This window comes from Musca domestica, unplaced genomic scaffold, assembly GCF_030504385.1.
Source record: "Musca domestica strain aabys unplaced genomic scaffold, Musca_domestica.polishedcontigs.V.1.1 45, whole genome shotgun sequence".
NCBI classification, from domain to species: Eukaryota; Metazoa; Arthropoda; class Insecta; order Diptera; family Muscidae; genus Musca; species Musca domestica.
In genome coordinates, this window is record NW_026712335.1 from 6204934 (window position 1) to 6228255 (window position 23322).

The following is a 23322-nucleotide window of genomic DNA, read 5'->3' on the forward strand; positions in this document are numbered from 1 at the left end:
ATAGCCTGTGACAGAAAATTGTCTATGCTGATCCAGGTCTTCGCACAGCTCCCATATAACGGTACCTTCCTATATTCGATATTTTGATGATTTTAGCTACATTATTCACCGTTTATTTCAAGTTTCGAATTTGAATATGGTAATGGCTTATGACAAACAATGCCTATGTAGGTCCACTTCGTTTAGACCACAATGTAACGGCTATATTTGGTATTTTTAAAATTTTAACAGAATTTTTTAAGGATTTTATTTTTTGAAAATTTCTAAATTCCTTCCAAATGGTGGAGGGTATTCAAAATTCGGCCTGGTAGAACTTAGCTCCTTTTTAACTTGTTAAATTTTTAAGTTCCTTCCAAATGGTGGAGGGTATTAAAAGTTCGGCCCGGCCGAACTTAGCTATTTTCTTACATATTTTAAATTGGTATTGCAGTTACACAATTTTGATATTGAGGTCCCTGTTGGTATCTGGAATCGAGATATGAGGGTGGTTTTGGATATCTGTACTATATATATAGTCAAAGTACTAAATAGTCAAACATTTGGTATTGATTTAAATAATAGAGCGGAAATCCTGAATTTTGATATAGAAGTCGCTTTTGCTGTATGTGGTTAAGATATGGAGGGGGCTTTGGAAATATGTACCATAATTGTTCGTAAATTACTAAGTGGTACTAAACTGGATATTGGGTGAAGGGATAGAGCCGGGATCCTGAAATAATATGATATGGATGTCACTCTTGGTGTCTGTGATTGAGAGAAGGATCTAGTTTTGGATACACGTACTATAAACGTACGAAAATGTACAAAATGCCACAAGATGTTCTGTTGGTGTTGAGATGGAATTCTGAAATGTGGTATTGAGAGACGTAGGAAAAGTACGGTAACAAATTTTGGGATGAGTCTTAAGATAGAGCTGGAATTCTTAAATTTGATATGGAGGCCTCCGTTGGTATATAGTTTTTAAAGAAGGAAGTGGATTTGAGAATGCATACTATGATTATTCAACGACTACTAAATGGTACTAAATTTGATGTTGAGTGAACCGATAGAGCTTAAATTCTGAAATTGGACATTTAGGTCACCGCTGGTTTGCAGGATTTTGATATGGTGAAAAGACGTTGAAATAGTCTCGGTCAGAAAAATTGGTATCAAACCCTGGGCAAGAGTTTAACTAATAAGCTGTTCGGTAATCTTCAAAACTAAAGATTTTGAAAAATTTTTTGTTTAAAAAGTAATCATTTTCGATTATCTTTTTCGATATAGGAAAAATGTAAATAAGAATAAAGTGTTATCGAACTGGCGCAGCTTAAAAAATAGTGCGATGTGTAAACTTTTGTTTGGAAATTTTTGCCCAAGGAATAATGAACAAGTTGTACCTTTAGAGTACTTAAATTAACTGGCGGAACGAATCTAAAATTTTTAGGTAAACTTTTTGCTGACAAAGTTTCGGGCACTTGCTAGTAAAATAGTAAAGATTTGGCCAACTCTACCTGTTTGTCCGGTTTTGAGATCGTAGAGCTTCGAAATTTTGCACTGGCATTGATATTATCCTAAAATATTTGTTATTGATAATGAAATATATGGGTCTAGGGTAAGGTATAGTCCCTCACAAACAGTACCACCTGGTTTTCTGAATTTTAATGGTTTCGGTTCCAATTATCAACCAAATCATCTGTTATTGGACATTTCGGGTTCTCGGGTACCTTAACTCCTCGGAAAAATATTCAAGTTAGGTTCATTTTTAAGTATTACCCCCATATAACGGTACCTCCTGATTTTTATTTTTTAAAGTTTCAATCCTCCAACCCTGTCAACTTTGTGTGTGCTTGTGTCAAACTTCTCCTAATTGCAATATTGAGAAATCGGTTAAATGGCAACGGAAACCAAGCAAGTCCACTAACCTGTGGCCTGTCAGACAAAAGACGAACTGACATCCGGTAATTGTTGTTCACACCGGCTTTGGCCAGGCAATATTTTTCAATAGCCTGGTTATAAATATGCCATGGCGTGCTGCACCATTACTACGGCATTTTGCACTAAGGGAATTTTATTTTCTTTTTTTTTCTGAGATTTCCCCCAAAAGATAAGAGATAGCTGGAGAGTAGAGTAGTAAACTGGCCACAAATAAAATTACTGCATGTCATTGTTGCAAGCCAATTCAAGCAAGGACAACGGACCTAATGTTACTGGTCGTAACAATTTTCTGAACTGACCAGGATGTTGACTGCCGTGTCACTGACGAGTTTTCTTGAGCAATATTTTTACGATTTGTTTCCGAAGTGAACATTGGCTGGCAGCTTGACTAACTGGCTTAAGGACATGCAAAATAGTTTGTTATTCGAACGAAAGAAACACATGAAATTCAGGAATTTGTTTTCTAATGGCATAATAAATGGCCATGGCGAGGAGTTTTGTTAGTTTGTGAAATGAACACATAATTTATGTAAAACAGCAGAACACCGTCTGTGAAAAGAAATATGTTTTCCATTTTAATTTACAACTGGCGTAATCCAATCGCAAATAATTGGATTGCGAGTTAATCAATGTTGACCACCAAAAAAGACATTACTATTTTATATATTCAACAAAAAATATTAAAATTTGAAATAAAAAATTGCAAGTTGGACGGATTTGAATGATAAATAAATATGTACATAAAAAAAAATATGTACATAAATCTCCTATTTATTTCCCGCTGTCAAATGACAAATTACAAAAACAACGGTATAGTCATATAACATTTACTACATACCTATCTATACTCACCATGCGGGCATGTATACAAAAATTCACTTCTACACCATTTTTGGGGGCCCGATTAGCATATAATTTACTTTTCTAAATGAAATTTGTATGTTGAAAATAAAATTGTTTATCAAATACGTTTGATAGAGCCCGATGACTGCATGAGGCCCTTAAAAATTTTAAATATCCATTTTTGCCAAGAAAGTCCTTGATTCCAAGATTGTTATGTGGAGGTCCTTTTCACGATTTGATGTTCACAAAATTCTTTAGCAATTAATATTTTGCCAGAAATTCTTTGAAAAAGAGTTATTAAAACCCTTGATTTTTTAACAGGAATTTTATTAAAAAAATTCAATTGTGGTTTTACAATTGTTGATTTGCTTTTTAAAATCCATAACTTTTTATCAAGAGGTAATTGAGAAGGATATCTATAAGAGTATGCTTTTTTCGTTCGGAAAGACCTGCAAAATCAAAATATTAAATATTTTATTTATTTTTTATCACAGGGAAATTTGAAAAATATTCTTAAAAACCCCATATTCAGGAGTTTTAAAAGAAAAAAAAATTTATAAAGTCAATTATTCTTGACCAAATCCTTTAAACAATCCAGGACTTTTGAGTTTTGGAAAGACTTTTGTTTTTTTTTATACGCTCTACCATACTATGGAGGGTATATTAACTTTGTCATTCCGTTTGTAACTCCTCGAAATACTCATGTCAGACCCAACAAAGTATATATATTTTTGATCAGCGTAAAATTCTAAGTCGATTTAGCCATGTCCGTCTGTCTGTCCGTCTGTCTGTTGTAATCACGCTATCTTTCGAACGAATTGAGATAGAAGGCTAAGGTTAAGGCAGGTTAAGTTCATAAATGGGCCATGTAGGTCCACGTTTTCATATAGCCCCATATAAGGGTAACTCCCGAAATTCGGTATTTTGATGATTTTAGCGACAATATTCACCGGAATTGTTTCAAATTTGTTATTTGATGTTCGAAATGGATACTGCAGCCTAAGACAGAAAATCGTCTGTGCAGGTATTTTGATGATTTTAGCGTCATTATTCACCGGAATTGTTTCAAATTACGTATTTATAGTTCGTAATGGGAAATGCAGCTTAAGACAGAAAATTGTCTGTACAGGTCCCCGTCTTCGTTTAGCACCCATATGCCAGTTGCTCCCTATATTCGGTATTTTGAAGAGTTAAGGTACAATAACCACCGAAATTGTTTGGGATGTCGTATATTAAGTTCGTAATGGATGCTACCGCCAGTGACAGAAAATTGTCTATGCAGGCCCAGGTCTTCGCACAGCTCCCATATGACTGTACCTCTCTATATACGATATTTTGATGATTTTAGCTACATTATTCACCGTTTACTTCAAGTTTCGAATTTGAATATGATAATGACTTATAACAAACAATGCCAAGGAAGGCCCATGTTGCATAGGTACCAATATAACGGCTTTATTCGGTATTTTTAATATATTAATTTTTTAAGGATTTTATTTCCAAATTCGTTCCAAATGGTGGACTGTATTCAAAGTTCGGCCCGGCCGAACTTACTGCTTTTTAACTTGTTAAGAAACAATTTTTGATAAGTTTGTCTTTGCTAACGTTTAAAAAAAATCTTAATTTTTGTCAAGTAACAGAATCCAAGATTTGGATCAGGGGATCCTAAAAAAAACTGAAACAGTCTATGGCTTTTGTCATGGAACTTTTAGTAAAATGTATTCTCAAAATAATTACAAGTTATACATATTATCAAACAATTCAGGAATATTTTAGGAGATTGTTCAAAAATGTTTTAAAACTATACTTGGTCAGGAGTCTTCCACAAATTATGCCATTTTGATATCTATTCTTGACTAGGATTTCTTCAAACTTTTCTTAGCTTTTATTTAGGTGATCCTTATTTTTAATTTTTTTAACCAGAAGAGCTTCAAATAATTTTTAGGAGTGGGTTGAGTTTTTTGATCCAATAGAGTCCCCCTAAACAATCTACTATTTTTTGTTAGAACGTCCTTAAAACTGGGGATTTTAATCCACTAGGGGTACTAAATAGTTTACAATTTTTTGTTAGGTCGTCCTTGAAATTTGGGTTTTTAATGCACTTTTTATTTCAGCAAGAGATCCTTGAAAGAAACCATAAAATTCATTATAAATTTTTAAAAAACCCATGAGTCCTTCAAACATTTGACTCATCTTTATCGGAAGGTTCTTGCAAAAATATTTTTTAAAATCCACGCCTCTTGTATAGGTATGGAGGTCCTTGTATTTTTTTTAGTATACATTTCTTGGACAGAAGTACTTGATATGGTTGACGTTGTAAATACTTTCTAAATTCCCGATTTTTAATGACAACATCCTTGCAAAGACCAAAATCTAAAATTTTTCACGATTTTTAATAAAGGGGTCCTTGCATTTTTTTTAGATGTAAGAAGTTTCTTGCATTTTTAAAAATTCCCTCCTCTTGTAGACAAGAGATCCTAGAAAGTTTTCTTAAAAATCGACAACTTTTTTCACGAGGACATGTACAAAATATTTAATAAAACTCGCTATCCGTAGATTTTTTTAAAATTCCATTTAATTTTATTCATCATTTAATCCACGATTTTTGTAAAGAAAGTCGAGCGCAAATATTATTTTTTTTTATATTTTTTCTTTATAATCAAAAATATTTTTCAAGGGGCTTTGAAATTCTTTGAAAAAAAAAATGGCGGGACTTTGCCATTTTTCTGAAATAATAAACGATCTTCATCAATTGATCCTTGTGAAGAATTCTTGAAAATCCTATCGTTCTTTTTTAAATCAAATTGTGTTTATAAATAAAAATTTGCCGCCATTCATTTATGTCATTTTTTAACCAATTTTTCCATATCAATTGTATCTTTTCGAAATTTCGAAAGGTGCAAAAAAAAAAAAAAATCCACGAATCTTTGCAAGGAACCTTTTTATTTTTCTAAAATTCAGAAGTCTTCGAAAAGGTTTTCCTAAAAAGTACACAGGTCATAAATACTTGCCCATGGAATATTCACCACTTTTGCCAAGAGACCCTTGAAAGAACTTATTTAAAAAAATCTCTCGCGTCGTTGAAAACGTTATAAAAAGTCCATTCCGTAAAAAATCCACCATTCCATTTAGTACTGTTTTTTGCGACATTATTTATTTCTCATAAAAAATCTAAGATTCCTTGAAAACTTTTTCCTAAAAAACTCAAGGGTCCCTTAAAAGATAAGATCTTTAATTATTTTTTAAAGTCCCCACCATCATTGAAACCTTGTTTTCTAAAAAGAATCATGGCTCATTCAAAGGGAGGTACCAGAAAGAGTGAGCCGATATATTCCATCTTAACACCAGACTTTGGGTTAATCAAAATAATAATGGGATGTGTGAAATTTGAGGACAATCGGACTCTTACATGACATTTTATAAGAGTTGTAATTATTCAAATTATTTATTTAATTATTCAAAATTTTGACCCTTTGAGGGGGATGTACTTAATAGAGTGGACTGATTTTATCCATTTTTGCACTTCGATTTGAATTAATGCAAATATTAGGATTTGCAAAGTTGGAGTAAAATCGGTTTATCGTTTCTCTTTCTGTGCGGGAGGTACCTGAAGGAGTGGATCAATATATTCCATCTTCACACCAGACCTTGGATTAATAAAAGAATTGGGATGTGTGAAATTTGAAGACAATCGGACTCACATTTTATAAGAGTTGTAATTATTCAAAATGTTGACCCTTTGTGGGGAGGTACTTAATGGAGTGGACTTATTTTTGCACCTGACCTAGATCTGACGTAAATATTAGGATTTGCAATGTTGGAGCAAAATCGGATTATCGCATCTCTTTCTGTGCAGAAAATATATATATTTTTTTTGAAAATTTCGACCTTTTGTGGGGGAGATATTGCCCATCTCCGAACTCGATCTAAGTTTGACAAAAATATTACGATGTACCATGTTTGGGCCAAATCGGACAATCCCTTCCAGAGTTGTCATGCGCACCAGCCAGCCAGACAGACCGTTGTTTCGAGTAGGCACGTTTTGACCGTATCAAATGATATACAGGGTGAGATGAAAAAACTGCAACCAACTTCAGATTGCTGTCATTTCCATCCAAGCCACTCGTCCGACAGCTGTTAAAATTATTCCGACGTCAAGGGAGTGGACGGAAGAAAACAGCAATTTCAGCAGAAATGGTTCGAAAAGTAAAGAAGCGACTTGATCGAAACCTGCGTCGAAGTGGCCGAAAAATGGCTCGTGAGCTGAACATATCGCAATATTCCATTCGGCAAATATTGAAAAAAATGAGCTGAGGGTAAAGCCATTGAAATTCCAAAAAGTGTAAGAACTTGCACCGCAACACAAAGGAAATAGAATCAAAAGAGCTAAAGAGTTGCTTCGCTTGGCCGAAAGTGGTGAACTGCCGAATTTGGTTTTCTTTAATGGGAAATAGTGTTTACTTGCCAAAGAGGTTAGCTGAAAATGTGCAGTTTAGGTAGGCCATCGGAACTCTAGCGCCGGCCATGGGGATAGTGTGGGCCGCCATAACAGCCGATGGTCGATCTCCGCTCGTATTAATTGAATTCCAAATATTATCTCGAAAATATTCTGGAGGGTGTATTAAAGCCTTTTTGCCGCCGAATTTGGGCATTCCAGCAGGACTCAGCACGCGCCACCCAAGAATGGTTACAAAATGAGGTTCCTCGCTTCATTTCCAGCGCACAATGGCCACCAAAATCTCCGGATACCAATCCGTTGGACTATTGAGTCTGGAGTATTTTCGAAAGCAAGGTTGGCACTAAAAAATACCAAAGTGTCGATCAAGCAAGCGTTTCGCCGGGAATGGACCAAAATACTGCAGAGAATCATTCGGACAGCGTGTGACGGTTTCATTGGCCGTTTGAAAGCCATAATTCGTGCCAAAGGTGACCAATTCGAACAAATTTAAACTTAATCTAAAATTTGATGCTTTCATTCAATAAAATTAAAAAAAAATAAAAATTATGGCGTTTGGCTTTGTTGCATTTTTTTTATCTGAACCTGCATACCTAAACTTTCCTCTTTAAACTTCAAATACTTCCTACTTACATATATTTGAAAAAAAAATCCATTCAAATCCATTCATTCAATTTTTTTTTTATTTTGCTTTCCTAAATGTATCAGTGTGTCATCACAACATAATATGTATTTTGTAAAACAACTCTTGTCAATAATATCTCACATTTTATTATATTTACAGATTTGCAGATGTGTGTCATTATTTGCAAATTTTCAAATTTTCAAACACACTTAGACATACACCATCCAACCAACCAACCGAGTGCCACAAATAGATAAGACGCGGATGCGGTAAGTGGGTAATTAAACACGTCGTGTGTACGGTACTTAACTAAGTGCGGCGCAGTTTATCTAATATTCATATTTTTTCTTGTTCTCCGTCATTGTCCTAAACCATAATTATCAGCTATTGTGTTGAGAAGATTTTATTTTCATCTTCTTTTCGGATATTTATCACATTTGGTTACATGACCCAAGTGTGGCCTCCTTCAATACACCATTTGTGTGTGAGTATGTCGTGCAATGGGCTTACAGTGTTTATGTGCGCACGTGTGGCTGTGGCTGTGAGTGAGTGTGAGTGTATGACTGCGTGTTTAACATCTAAGTGAAAACTAATTATCCTCTATGTTTCCTAGTTAGTTTGCTTTGTTTCAATGGCCATAGATTTAATCGCATTACACTTAACAGCCAACAGCTTTCATAAGATATTTTAATTGTCATGTCTGAGGCAGACCGACGTATAATAATGAGGGATAAATATTAAGGCTTTTAGTTGAGGTAAGCATATAATGTAGTACCAAGTACTTGAAGGCATGCAAATGTGTTGAATATAATCGTTCTGCATAGAATGTGGTCAAGGATCGTCAGATGAAATAATTTGTTTTGTCATGATTCCTAATTTTATGGGTGATTGGGAAATAAGCTAAAGATAAACAAGTAAAAAAGCAGCTAAGTTCGGCCGGGTCGAACTTTTAATACCCTCCACCATTTGTAAGGAACTTGAAAATTTTCAAAAACAAAAAAAAAAAAACACTACAAAAACAAAACTTTGCTGTGAAAAAGATCTGCCAATAGACCTTGAGTCGAACCTGGAGAGTTTCTAGTGTATAATTCGCATATGCTAATTTACAATAAGTTGGAAATATATACTACTTTCCAGAGAACGGCCCTTGTAAGCCATCATCCACACCAAATATGCCTGATGAGCCGCTTACCCAACGGCGAAACGCGTCGCATAGTGGTGAGTGTGTGGTGAGTGTGATAGTACCCATTACGAACTTTAAATACGAAATTTGTTACAATTTCGGTGAACAATGTTTCACAAATCATAAAAATTACGGAGTATTGGGCGGTACCGTCATATGGCGGCTATACGAAGACGTGGACCTGCATACAAAAAATTTTGTCATAGGCTGTAGCACCCATTACGAACTTCAAATACGTAATTTGAAATAATTCCGATAAATAATGTAGCTAAAATCATGAAAATACCGAATATCGGGAGGTACCATTATACAGGGTTGCCCATATTCGACGGACCCATCTGGCAACGCCATAACTTTTGACAGAGATGTCACATCGCTTAATGACATACCGCGTTTGAAGCGTCAGTCCAAGCAGATTTTTACCATGAACCAATACACGCCATGCTAGCGCTCTGAAATAGTTGAAATTTACATTCAACAGAAGAAGTCAATTGTGAAAACTCAACGTGCTTTTAAAAAATGTGAGAAGTGCGCCTTCTAAGAACACCATTAAGCGTTTATACGAAAAATTTTCGACTGGTAAGGCTCTTTCTAATCCGAAGAGGCCATAGTCGACCAAGACGATCGACCGAGAATATCGCTGCCGTACGAGCCAGTGTTGAGAGGTCCCCAAGAACATCCCAAAAACGCCGTTCTCAGCAGTTGGGCATGGCTCGGTCCACTTTACATCGGATTATTCGCATTGATTTGCATTTGTTCCCGTACAAAATTCAATTGACGCAAAGAATGTTGCCAGCGGACAAGCCTCGTCGATTGGAATGGGCCAAAAAAAAAAAACATGTGTCCGTCGACCCTGTACAGGAGCAATACGAATACGTGAACCTGCATAAGAAATTTCCCCCCCTAGGTTGTAGTAACCATTAACAACTCCCAATACGTAATTTGAAACAATTCCGGTAAATAATGTTGCTGAAATCATCAAAATACCAAATATCGCGAGCTACCGTTATGTGGGGGCTATACGAAGACGTGGACCTTCATACAGAAATGTTTTTCATAGGCTGCAGTAATCATGAAAATACGGAATATCGGGAGGGGGCTATACGAAAACGTGGACCGATATCGTCCATTTACAAAACTTAACCTGCCTACTGGTAAACTATGCATGTATGCAAATTTTTAGCCTTCTATCTCAATTCGTTCGAAAGATAGCGTGATTACAACAGACACACGGACAGACAGACATACAGACGGACATCACTAGATCGTCTTAGTAGAATATCGTAAATATCGTGATATCTACTCGTAGCAGACTACGAATTTTGAGAAATTCAGAATATTGATGCAAATTTAATCATATGCAAGGAGCTCATTTGGATTTCTTCCTGAGGAGTAGTTCTAATGCTCTGGTAATGGTGTCGGTGACCTCAAGTTCTATTGACTGCGAGCCCATCCTTGCCAGTTCATCGCCATTCTCATTTCCTTTCCAATGTACTTCTTCATTTCAATGACCAGTCACAGCAAAGCCAGCGAGCTGGGCGCTGACTTTTCAGAGCCAATCTATATCTTAGGACTGCTTCAGATTTGATCGTGGAATCTTATCGTAGTCTTAAGAACAGCTAGATTATCCACATAAAAAGGTGACAGGTTAAGTTATTTCATTTTCCATGGTTTTGAACATGTCTGCTGTCTTTCTGATCGCAAAGACGACCGCATAAAAGCACTGCCCCCAATACCAACATGTAAAATTATCAGCTCCTTCCCTTTACCCAAAATGGAATTGTACTAAATTTAGTAGCATTTAGTACAGTTCTGACATTTAGTACCCATTTCAAGCATAGACCGCAATTCCAACATATTAAACTTCCAGATCAATCCATTCAATTAAAGCCAACTTATACCGATTTTAGTACCCTTTAAGACAGTTGCCATATTTGGTACATAATCCTAATTTATATCAACATGACTTAATTTGTATACCAAATGTCACAATTTTAGCTGTATCCATTCACAAAATACAAATTCAGGGTGAGATGAAAAAAGTGCAACCAACTTCAGACTGTTGTCATTTCTAAGCCACTCGTCCGACACCTGTTAAAATTATTCCAGTGACAGTTCATTATATTCTTTACAAGCATACAAAAGCATTTTGGTAAGAATCTTCCGGAAAAAAAGTTATTCTTGATGGAATTCAAGCGTTATAGTGTGATTTCTTTATATTTGACTGGAAAACCACAAGTGGCTATCGTTAGAGCACACCAGCATTTAAATGTTAATAAATCTTTCGTGTCTCGTACCATCGCTCGTTACAGTGATACTGATACCGAAGTGGACGGAAGAAAACAGCAACATCAGCAGAAATGGTTCGAAAAGTAAAGAAGCGACTTGATCGATCCCGTGTCACATTGGCCGACAAATGGCTAGTGAGCTGAACATACCGCAATATTCCATTCGGAAAATATTAAAGAATGAGCTCCGGGTAAAGAAATTGAAATTCCAAAAAGTGCAAGAACTTACACCGCAACAGAAACAAAATAGATTCAAAAGAGCTTAAGAGTTGCTACGCTTGACCGAAAGTGGTGAACTGCCGAATTTGATTTTCTCCGATGAGGAAACATTCGTTGTCCAGCAGTTTGTAAAAAAAAAAAAATCGTGGTTACTTGCCGAAGAGGTCAGCTGAAAATGTGCACCTTCGGTTGGCCACCAGGGCCATGGTGATGGTGTGGGCAGCCATAACAGCCGATGGTCGCTCTCCGCGCGTATTAATCGACCGTGGCGTCAGAATAAATGCCAAATATTATCGCGAAAATACTCTGGAGGGTGTATTAAAGCCTAGGGCACGCAAACATTTTGGCCGCAGACCTTGGACATTCCAACAGGATTTTGCATAATCGCACTTAGCACGCGTTACCCAAGAATGGTTACAAAATGAGGTTCCTCGCTTCATTTCCAGCGCTCAATGGCCACCAAAATCTCCGGATACCAATCCGTTGGACTATTGTGTCTGGAGTATTTTGTAAAGCAAGGTTGGCACTAAAAAATACCAAGGTGTCGATCACCTCAAGCTTCGCCGGGAATGGGCCAAAATACCGCAGAGCAACATTTGGGCAGCGTGTGATGGTTTCATTTGCCGTTTGAAAGCCATAATTCCAGCCAAAGGTGACCAATTCGAACAAATCTAAACTTATTCTAAAATTTGATGCTATTTCCGACATTTTTTGCTTTCATTCAATAAAATTAAAAAAAAAATGTAAAAATTATGGCGTTTGACTTTTTTGCAGTTTTTTATGTCACCCTGTAAGTTCTACATTAGTGCGTTTTAGTACTTTTAGTACACCCCTAGTCCGCATTTCTAAATATTCAGTCTCATATCACCCCTACAAACCAACATTGATCCACAGGCAACATTTTAGCCGTTTCAGTGAAACTCAAACATCTGGTCAAGTAAACTCGGCCTACAGTTTTTTAACCAATTCTCTCAATTGCTAAGTGTTTTTTTTTCAGTGTCGTTAAAAACTCGATTTTATCCCCTTTGAATGGTTTGAAAAGTTATTTTTTGTTCACATGTTAATCATATCTTAATTCTCCCCAAAAACGCTTTAACATATTTAGGCCAATTTAATCTCAAATTTCGTCATCCATACCCCAAAAAAAGGAGGACATTGTGAATTGTTATCGCTATATTAACATTGTGCTAGCTATCCCAAATGCTATCGAATATAAATGTTATTGCTATAATGTTCCTTGTTTGTTTGTTTGTTTGATTGGTTTTCCTCCATTCACTCGATATCGGATTACCCATCGAATTGTTCAATTTAAAATGTCGACATTTTGTGCGTACTCGCAAAAACAGCAACAACAACAATAAAAAAGGCGAAAAACGACATTTGTCTCAATCAAAACTAAATCGCTTGCAATTAACAGAAGTCACATTTGATAGCGACAGCAGCCGAGAGTGTCTTTGATGGATGTTCTCGACCGTGGCTAAAGTATTTTAATTGCTTTCATTCTCAGCGTTTATGATCCAACGGAGACTCTGGAGGAGCCATTGTAGAGAACGAGAAGGTGTGGAATATCACCATCGGAGAGAAAAAACGAGAACGTGGTTTATGCGAGCAATAACTGGATTCGAGCAACAAGAAATCGCCATTACCCCATTACCAAGTAAAGGCATTTACTTTATCGTCAATGGCAAATCTCAACATAAAACATTATAAATGCTCTGAAAGATTTTCAAAAACACAAGTTAAAAAAGAAGGGAAGATATGAACAACTAGACATCCATACTGAAATCGAATATGGGCGATTCTGTAGAAAATCGGCAAGAATTTGCGACTTGGACCACAATACTTTCCAAACAAAAGACAAGTAGTGTTTATATAAATCGAAATTTGGAGATACGTGGAGAGACATGATTGTCCCCTACTTAGGTGACATTAGATGCAAGATTTCAAAACGCCTGTGAATTCCCTTTTAGCTCTACTTTAATAATATAATTAGGTTTTCCTGTAATTAAACGAGTTAAAAAGTATTAATCGGTTTTGCCTACTTATGTATACCCTCAACCAATGTTCGATTATTTAAATATATTTTGACTTATGTTCGGATTATTCAAATTTTTGACCCTCTATGGAGTAGGTTTCGAAGGAGTGGGCCAATATTGTACATTTCGTATCGGACATTAAGAAATACGTGTTAGGTTAAGACTATATCGGATACTTCCTTCACTTTATATGAGATATGTGATAATTTTTAGAAAAGGTTAAAATGTGCGTGACATACAGATGTAGTCGACCGAAGTATCCCATACCATGCTATACTTCATCTAAAACATATAAAAAAGTGGTTCGCAGATATATATCATCTTCAGAACAGATTGAAGAGAGTTGGATGCTTATTTCGCTTTCTTTAAGCGTTTTGCTTTTTCAAATCTTGAACCCTGTGTGGAGGAGGTTCCAGAAGAAATGGTCCGATCTCTACCATATTTTTTACAAATCTTGTGTTGATGGAAATATGGAGATGTGGCAAGTCTGAATGAAATTGCATGCTCATTTCGCGTTTTATGAGCTTCATGAATATTTAAAATTTTGACCCTTTTTGGGGGAGTTACAGGAGGAATGGTCCGATATCTACCATCTTTATAACATATCTTATGGATAATGAAAATATTGAGATGTACCAAGTCTGAATGGAATTGGTTGTGATTTTGGCGTTTTATGAGCTTCATGGATATTCAAAATTTTGACCTTTTGTGGGGGCGGTACCAGAAGGATTGGACCCATATATTCCCTCTTCATACCAGGCCTTGGGTTAATAAAAATATTGTGATGTCTGCAATTTGTGGACAATCGGACTTTTACATCGCATTTTATAAGAGTTATAACTATTCAAAATTTGGACCCCTTTGTGTGAGAGATACTTGATGGACTGGACCGATATGTATTGTCCTTTTTCTCACATGACCTAGCACTAATATAAATATTAGGATTTACAAAGTTGGAGCAAAATCGGATTATCATACTCTTTCTTTGCAGTACGATATTGCCCATCTTCAAACTCGATCTAAGCCGGATATCGCTAGATCGACTCCAAATATCCTGAAGCAGATTTGGTCCAAAGAGACCTAGGGTCTAAAGCCGTTATTTTGATGAGCCACGTTTTGGCCGAGGGTATCATATGGTTGAGGGTATAAGAATTAAATCTCGGAACGAAATGGGTTAAAGAGGAAAATCAATGTTGTTCTTCATAACTTTCACATTAACATGGATAATATCGGTCCACCCATTCCGATATCTCAAAAACGTTGAAATGAAGACATTCATATGTTTTAAACTTACTCAGTGGTTTTATTGTTTATAAAACATAGGTCAGGAGTGACCATAGGAAATATTTTTTAACCCTCCCCAATAGTTTACGCCTTTATTTTTGTGGACTATCCCATACCCACTACCCGATTTCTACTCAAATCTCATTATAAAGATAAGTGGCACACAGATTCCGAAAATAATGTTCATACTTTCACATAAACCAAACATTTAAGACTAGAATCTCCATCGGAGCATTTGGCTATTGTCTAACCCGTATCTCATGCCATGGCCAAAATGTTGGCAAATTTATGTTGCAACTGACTCCATTCTGGATTTATGGTTTAAATAATGTTGCCCACATAATTCACAAGGCGAAGGAACTTGTGGCTTCGAAAGGAGGAAAAGACGAAAAAAAAAAAAAACGACTAGGAAAACCTAGGAAAACACTTGTGACTGTATGACAAATATTTTTCCTTAACTGTTTAATGGCATTGTTAATAGACCAAAAATTGAGAATAACATTTTAGTAATGGGGTTTTAAAGCGGGGAATGTCATTTAATTAGGGGAGCCTTTTTTGCGGTACTTCTGATAATGATTGCGTTTCATTGTAATTAACCATTCTTGGTAAAAGTTGTCATACGTATGGGCCGGAAATGACCTTACGCAACTTTCAAGGACGTAGACACGGAATTGAACGCCTTTGAGTCTTTTTTTAAAGAAAAAAATTTTGTAACCTCGTAACAAAAAAGGGGTTTAAATATACAGGGTGAAATAAAAAAAAACGATGTTTTTCATTCATCCCAAATGTTTTGAATTTTAAAATATATTTTTAAAGACTTCCCAAAAATGTTCGATTTTTGACGAATATCCGCTAATTTTTAATACTACAAGCCGTATATTTAAGCATCATAAGTATATCTCAAGCGTTGTCAAATTATTCCAATAACATATATTTATACCCTACAACACTATGTGTTGGGGGTATTATAAGTTTGATTGGGCCAAAAATTATGTAACACCTCGAAATATTGGTTTCCCATATAGGAAAGTATATATGGATCTTCTTATCTCGCCGAGCTGAGTCGATCTAGCTATGTATGTCCGTCTGTCCATGTTAATTTGTATTCACTCTACAGGTCGCAATTATGGCCCGATCTTCACGAAATTTAAAATGGAGATGGGGCTAGGGTCAGAAGAGAACCCTACAGGGTTGCCCATATTCGACGGACCCATCTGGCAGCGCCATAACTTTTGACAGAGATGTCACATCGCTTAATGACATACCGCGTTTGAAGCGTCAGTCCAAGCAGATTTTTACCATGAACCAATACACGCCACGCGAGCGCTCTGAAATTTACATTCAACAGAAGAAGTCAATTGTGAAAACTCAACGTGCTTTTAAAACATTAAAAAATGTGAGAAGTGCGCCTTCTAAGAACACCATTAAGCGTTTATACGAAAAATTTTCGACTGGTAAGGCTCTTTCTAATCCGAAGAGGCCATATGAAAGTCCACCAAGGCGATCGGCCGAAAATATCGCTGCCGTACGAGCCAGTGTTGAGAGGTCCCCAAGAACATCCCAAAAACGCCGTTCTCAGCAGTTGGGCATGGCTCGGTCCACTTTACAACGGATTATTCGCATTGATTTGAATTTGTTCCCGTACAAAATTCAATTGACGCAAAGACAAGGACAAGCCTCGTCGATTGGAATGGGCCCAAAGGTCCTTCGAATATGGGCAACCCTGTATTTCTTTTGGAGATGATCGCATAATACTTAGGGGTTGAAATGGACCAAAAACTGAAAAAAATTCTGATTTTGGAGTTGCTCTACAGATCGCAATTATAGACCAATTAAAGCGGAAGTTAGCATGTGCTAGATCTTAGGGCTGGGCAGAAACCTTCCAATTTTTATGGTCATCGGGTAATATTTAGTGGGTGAAATAGGCTACAGCATTTGTGTTAAATAAAATTCAAATTTTCCATTAAACCGCGAATATTTTTAATCCCGGCGAAATCACAAATAGAAGAACAGGTCAATTCTCACCGTTACGTAGATGCCGATAGTAAATATATCGGATATATATAGCGAAATATATACAATGTGTATATACAAAGGAAGGGGATGTTAGCTATAATGCTTATATCTCAAGAATGGCTTGATCGATTTTGACAAATTTTGTCAATTCATAATGCCCTCTTGACATAAAAGTATAAAATCTAAAAAAATCACAGAAAAATATGCTTTTTTGAATTTTTTTATTTTTTTCATTTTTTTATCGCATGCGATTTTTTCAATTTGACTAAAAATATTTTATAATATTTTTTTCACCTTACAACACAGGTTAGATTTATTATATAAGGATTCCAAATATCGTCCGATCCTCACGAAAATTTTCACAAGGGTAGGGTTGGGCTCAGAAGGGCTAGGCCTATTGTTTTCAAAGATGTCCGCAATATATTAGGGGTTGAAATGGACCAACAACTAAAAATTTTTCTGACTTTGCAGCCGTTATAAAGGTCACAAATAGAAACCACAGAACACGAAATCTCGCATAAAGTAAGAGTTTAGGACAGCGGGTACAATGGACCACTAATTTTGCGTGAAAAAAAATATCAGCATTACTTACAGGCGATATCCGAAATACACAAAAGGCGAACTTCTGGCTTTTTTATGCTGATTTCGTTGACGAATATAGCCAAATATCGTAGACAAGCAAATCATATAGATGAGTCTAAATTTGGAGATACAGAGGGGCTTCTTGCTTTTGGAGATGATTGCAAAATGTTTAGAAGTTCAAATTATCCAAAAACAGAAATGTTTTTCCGATCACACAATTGAAGCCAATCGATACGCCTGTGAAGAGAGTTAAGGACAGGGAAGAATTCTAGCATTTTGGATGATCATTGGATAATATTTAGCTGTAAAATGGACTACAACAACGAACAGCACGACGGAGTGCATAAATATTGGGCAAATGTCCCTAGTAAAAATCCTAATTTCAAAAGCGAAATCTTCCAATATGGATTTGGACATAAGTGGGCTTCTAACATACTGTAGTGTTGTAGGGTATAACATAGTCGGCCCCGCACGACTATAGCCTTTGCTTACTTGTTTTTTTTTTTTTTTTTTAATTTAATTTTCAAGAGTTGTCGTTTTATTAAGATTTGCTAAAACATTGTTTGAGACTTTTATATCGTATCAAATTTAGATGATGAGGATAAACTATAGCCTATTTTTTTAATCGAATATAAATTAAAGGATGGCGATGATGAGAACTTTTAACTATTGTTCATTTCCTAAGTTTGCTATTTTTGTTTAGTTTCTTATTTTCTCTCTCAAACGAAAGCAAACATCTCAAATTGACCATCCTACGGTTTGGTTTGAAAAATAAAAAACCTAACATGGTCATGTTATTTTCCTCCCAACGGAGAATACTTTGAAACTTTTCTATTCAATTTTGCCTTCAAATTACGTTTAGATTCCTCGGTCAGATGCTGGGGAAAATGCTGAGCCGCAAGTTGTTCATGTTTTTCCATTAAAGTTGCTAGTGAAAAGAAAGGTGAGAATGCGAACAGAGGTCAAATAATTGGATTCGAGAAATATTTTTAGAAATTAGAGCGTAACCAGATATGTGTTGGCCTGAAACAGAAGAATGCAGAAGAATAACGTTTGGAGAACTAACCAAAACAAGAAACCGGACCAGAGTAGAGAGCGTAACAAAAAAGAAAACAAATCAAGAAAGTTTTCCTTGCGTGTGTGTGTGTATGTGTGTGCGTGTGTTTGTTTTTTTAGAGAGAGATTTTCTTTGAAATGAAAACATTTCCCAATGGTATGGAGTGCATGTGGTGAAGCGTGTAGATGTTTAGATGATTTAATTTTTTTTTGCAATAGTGTTTGTGTGTTTCCCACTATTGCTATGTACATTTACGTGTGTATGTAAAACTATCCATTTATTCTATTGCAATATGCTCCAAGTCATCAATTCTAATTGTGGAAGTGCTGGAAATATTTGCGTTGCACCGAACACGTTTTGTAGAAAAGGGGTTGGCTCATCGATATGACCAGCGTAGATGAAACTTTGGCATTGTTTAATCAAACTTTAATTAATTTTATTTTAGAATGACTTCTAAGGTCTTCTAAATACACTGTGCAACTTTTATTTTAGTTATATTTTTGTACTCTGAAATGTGTTTGATATAAGTTTGATAGGACCAAAACTTATGTAACACCTCGAAATATTGGCCCAAGACATAGGAATAGGGATTGAAAAAACAACAGATAAAATTCTTGATTTTCCAATTGCTCTAGAGGTAACATTTATAGACCAATCGACTCGGAATTTTGCATTGAGCTAGAATTTAAGTTTGGGCAGAAGAATAAGAAGAATAATATTTAGCGGATGAAAAATACCACAACTGTTACGTAAAAAATACGAAAGTTTCCAAAAAACCGCGAATATTTTTAATTCTACCGAAATCACAAATAAAGGTCACTTCCCACCGCAACATTGATGCTAATATCCAAGATATCGCATATATAGCAAAATATATACAATCTCAATTATCAAAGAAGGGGATGTTAGTAAGACCGCGTCAATTCACAATTCTCACCAACACAGAATAGCCTTTTTGCAGAAAAAAAAATCTAATAAAATTGCTAATAAAAATATGATTGTTTTATTGTTTTTTCATATTTTTATAGTATTATTATTTTTATTTTAATTTGACATAAAATATTGGAATTATACTTTGCATTATATTTTTTTAGGGTTTAAAATGGACCTAAATCCTAAAAAAATTCTATATTTTGCAACTAAGGGTCAATAGACATGGCATTTTTAGTGATGTAAGAGTTTAGGATCAGAATTTTGTGTGAAAAAAAAAAAATCCAAAATTAACGAAATCGCAAATACATGAAAGATACGACCTCATATAGAGAAATGACCCCTGACCTCATATAGAGGAATGAACATTTTCAAATATTGTTTTGAATGCTCATTAGCACGACATAGGGCGCAAATATAGGACAAATGCTACGAAGATTTGCATGACGTCGGTCAAAAGCCAGGATAAGGCTTTTCCAGAGATCGTATATTTTTGGAAAAGATTAGTTCCAGATTTATGATGATTATTCAAAAAGAGGAGCAACTGGGTGCAACATTTGCTTTCATTAAGGGGAAATGAGTTAAAAAAACCGCAACCAACATTAGACTGCGGCCATTTCTAAACCACTCGTCCAACAGCTGTTAAAATTATTCCAGTGACAGCTCATTATATTGTTTACAAGCTTACTAAAACATATTGGTGAGAATTTTCCAGAAAAAAAGTTATTCGTAATGGAATTCAAGCGTGATAGTGCGATTTCTTTATATATTGGCTGGAAAACGACAAGCGGCTATCGTTAGAGCACTGCAGCATTTAAATGTGAATAATTTTTTTTTGTCTCGTACCGTCACTCGTTACCGTGATACTGGTAGCGTAGCCCGACATCAAGGAATTGGGCGGAAGAAAGCAGCAAAATCAGCAGAAATGGTTCGAAAATGTGCACCTTCGATTGACCACCAGAACTTAACGCCGGCCATGGTAATGGTCTGGGCCGCCATAACAGCCGATGTTCGCTCTCCGCTCGTATTAATCGACCGTGGCACCAGAATAAATGCTGAATATTATCGCGAAAATATTCTTGGACATTCCAACAGGACTCAGCACCATCGCACTCAGCACGCGCCACCCAAGAATGGTTACAAAATGAGGTTCCTCGCTTCATGTCCAGCGCACAATGGTCACCAAAATCTCCGGATACCAATCCGTTGGACTATTGTGTCTGAAGTACTTTGGAATGTAAGGTTGGCACTAAAAAATACCAAAGTGTCGATCACCTCAAACAAGCGCTTCGCCGGGAATGGACCAAAATTCCGCAGAGCAACATTCGGGCAGCGTGTTACGGTTTCATTGGCCGTTTTAAGGCCATAATTCGTGGCAAAGGTGACCAATTCGAACAAAACTAAACTTATTTTAACATTTTCAACATTTTTTGCTTTCATTCAATAAAATTAAAAAAAAAAAAAAATGTAGAAACTATGGCGTTTTACTTGGTTGCAGTTTTTTTCTCTCACCCCGTATGGTCAAATGCTGTGGGTATATATCTGTCGGAACACCAAGTCTACATTAAAACGGGTGTAAATATAAATTGGATGTTAATTGGAATTGGATGTTAATTTCGCGTTTTATGAGCTTCATGGAAATTCTAAATTTTGGCCCTTTGTGGGGGAGGAACAAAAAGGGAATGGACCATCTTCACACCAGACCTTGGGTTAATAAAAATATTGTGATGTGTGTAATTCGAAGAAAATCGGACACTTACATCACATTTTATAGGAGTTAAAATTATTCAAAATGTTGACCCTTTGTGGGGGAGGTACATGATGGGGTAGACCGATATATCCCATCTTCACAGCAGATTTTGTGTTAGTAGATATTATGAAATGTGTAAAATATGAAGACAACCGGATGCTACTTTCGAATTCTGTAATCGTTTGAGTTATTGAAAACTTTGATCATTTGGGGGGAGGTACGAGAAGGAATGGTCGGATCTCTACCATCCTTATAACAGATCTTGTGCTGTCAGAAAGATTGAGATATGCCAAGTTTGAATTGGATGTTAACGTCGCGTTTTATGAACTTCGTGGATACTCAAAATTCTGACCCTTTGTTGGGGAAGTACCAGAAAGAGTGAACAGATATATCCCATCTTTACGGCAGATCTTAGGTTGATTGTGATGTGTGTAATTTGAAGAGAACCGGATGCTTATTTTGGATTTTATAAGAGTTATAAATAATCAAAATTTTGATCCTTTGTGGGAGAGGTACTGGATGGAGTGGACCGATATTGTCCATTTTCCCATCTGACCTAGCATTTATGCAAATACTAGGATGTGGAAAGTTAGAGTAGGATTGGATTATTCTTTCTCTATCTGTGCAGTAAAATAGTTTTTTATAATATTTTATTTTTTTTGCGGGTTGGGGGGTGGGTTTGTAGGTTCTAGAAGGGGATATTGCCCTTCCAACTCGATCTAAGTTTGATAATAATATTATATTATGTACAAAGTTTGGACTAAATTGGATACTCTCTTCGAGAGTTACAGTGCGCACCAGGACATCGCTAAATCGATTCCAATTGTCCTGAAACGTTTTTGTCCAAGCCGTTATTTCGATGAAGCACGTCGTGGCCGTATCAAATGATATGTACCCTCTCTAGCCATATGGCTTGCAAAAAACACCCGTTATTTCCTCATGATGAAGGTTCGTCCAAACTTTAATCCTTTTTATCTTATTTATACATTTATATTTCAGGAATCAAGAATTATGGCTGAGGACAATGTGATAGAATATAAATAAATTTAAATATATTATTTTGCTTCCAAAAAAAATCCATTTTCATAAACTTGACCATCAACTACTGAAAATACATTGCGGTTTGGCTTAATAAATAATAAAACGAAAATAAACCAACGAAAATATGAACACAACTACCAAAAACCCGGCCTGGCAAACATAATGTCATCACTCCGGATGACTCGTTTTAATTTATTTTTTGATGTCGGTTTATATGCCTCACTTCAACGCTGACCACGGGATAGTTTTGTGTTAACATGTCATGTCATGTCAGGCCTGCATGCACTTGATTAGATTATTTAAGTTTACTTTTATTGTTGTTGCTGTTTTTGTTATGTGTTCATAAAAAATGAAATTGTTTTGTTGTCATCTCCTTTTTTTCCTCTTCGAAATTGCAACAAAGTTCTTTAAGCCTGAGAAAAAAAGGCAATACAATTGCCAACATGATGTCTCAACAACAACAACAACAAAATGCTCAAACAAAAACAAAAGAAGAGCAAAGACAGCTATGAAAGCCTTCCATAACCACACTCTACCACACCCTGATTTCATAGGACGATGATGAAGAAGCCAACTATGATGTTGTGGTTTTTCTTGTTGTTGCTGCTGGGATACCGCCACTGTCATTGTGTTTGCCATGCCATGAAGTTACAACTGCAGTTATTATATAAAGACGATTACTTAAACGAGTTTACTTCTCAGAAAATAACTATGGAGTATCCTCTAAATCTTTTTTATGCTCTCCCTTACGTTTTGTTAACATTCTTTTTAACAACCTGGCCGCCGCCGCTGTTGCTGCTGCATCCCACTGCAGGAGGTGCCAACTTTATTATGGCTTAGTTTTTGTTTTCATTGCTCCACCATTCAGAGCTATGCGACAAATTTAAACGGCAGTAGCAGCCAAAGGATAAAGGATAAAATGAAAAATTGTGACACATATCTTGAAATCCTTTGTAAATAAGATAAAAAAATGTGCACCTCCAATGTTCCATGAAGTGATCTCTTGTGGCCTTTAGTTTAGTTAGCTTAAATCTGACGGAGAAAATATCGCTGATGTCAATATGGTGAAGGATGGGTAGTGGAAAAAGGGGAGTTCGT

The 23322-nt window shown here is 36.0% G+C and overlaps 1 long non-coding RNA gene across 1 annotated transcript in view; it reads left to right on the forward strand.

Moving 5' to 3' along the window:
- LOC131804524 (uncharacterized) overlaps nt 1-23322 on the forward strand; it is a 334193-nt gene that overhangs the window by 57796 nt on the left and 253075 nt on the right. Inside the window, exon 4 of the long non-coding RNA XR_009343156.1 lies at nt 7998-8107. This is a non-coding gene — a long non-coding RNA (uncharacterized LOC131804524). The remainder of the gene's footprint in view (nt 1-7997; nt 8108-23322) is intronic.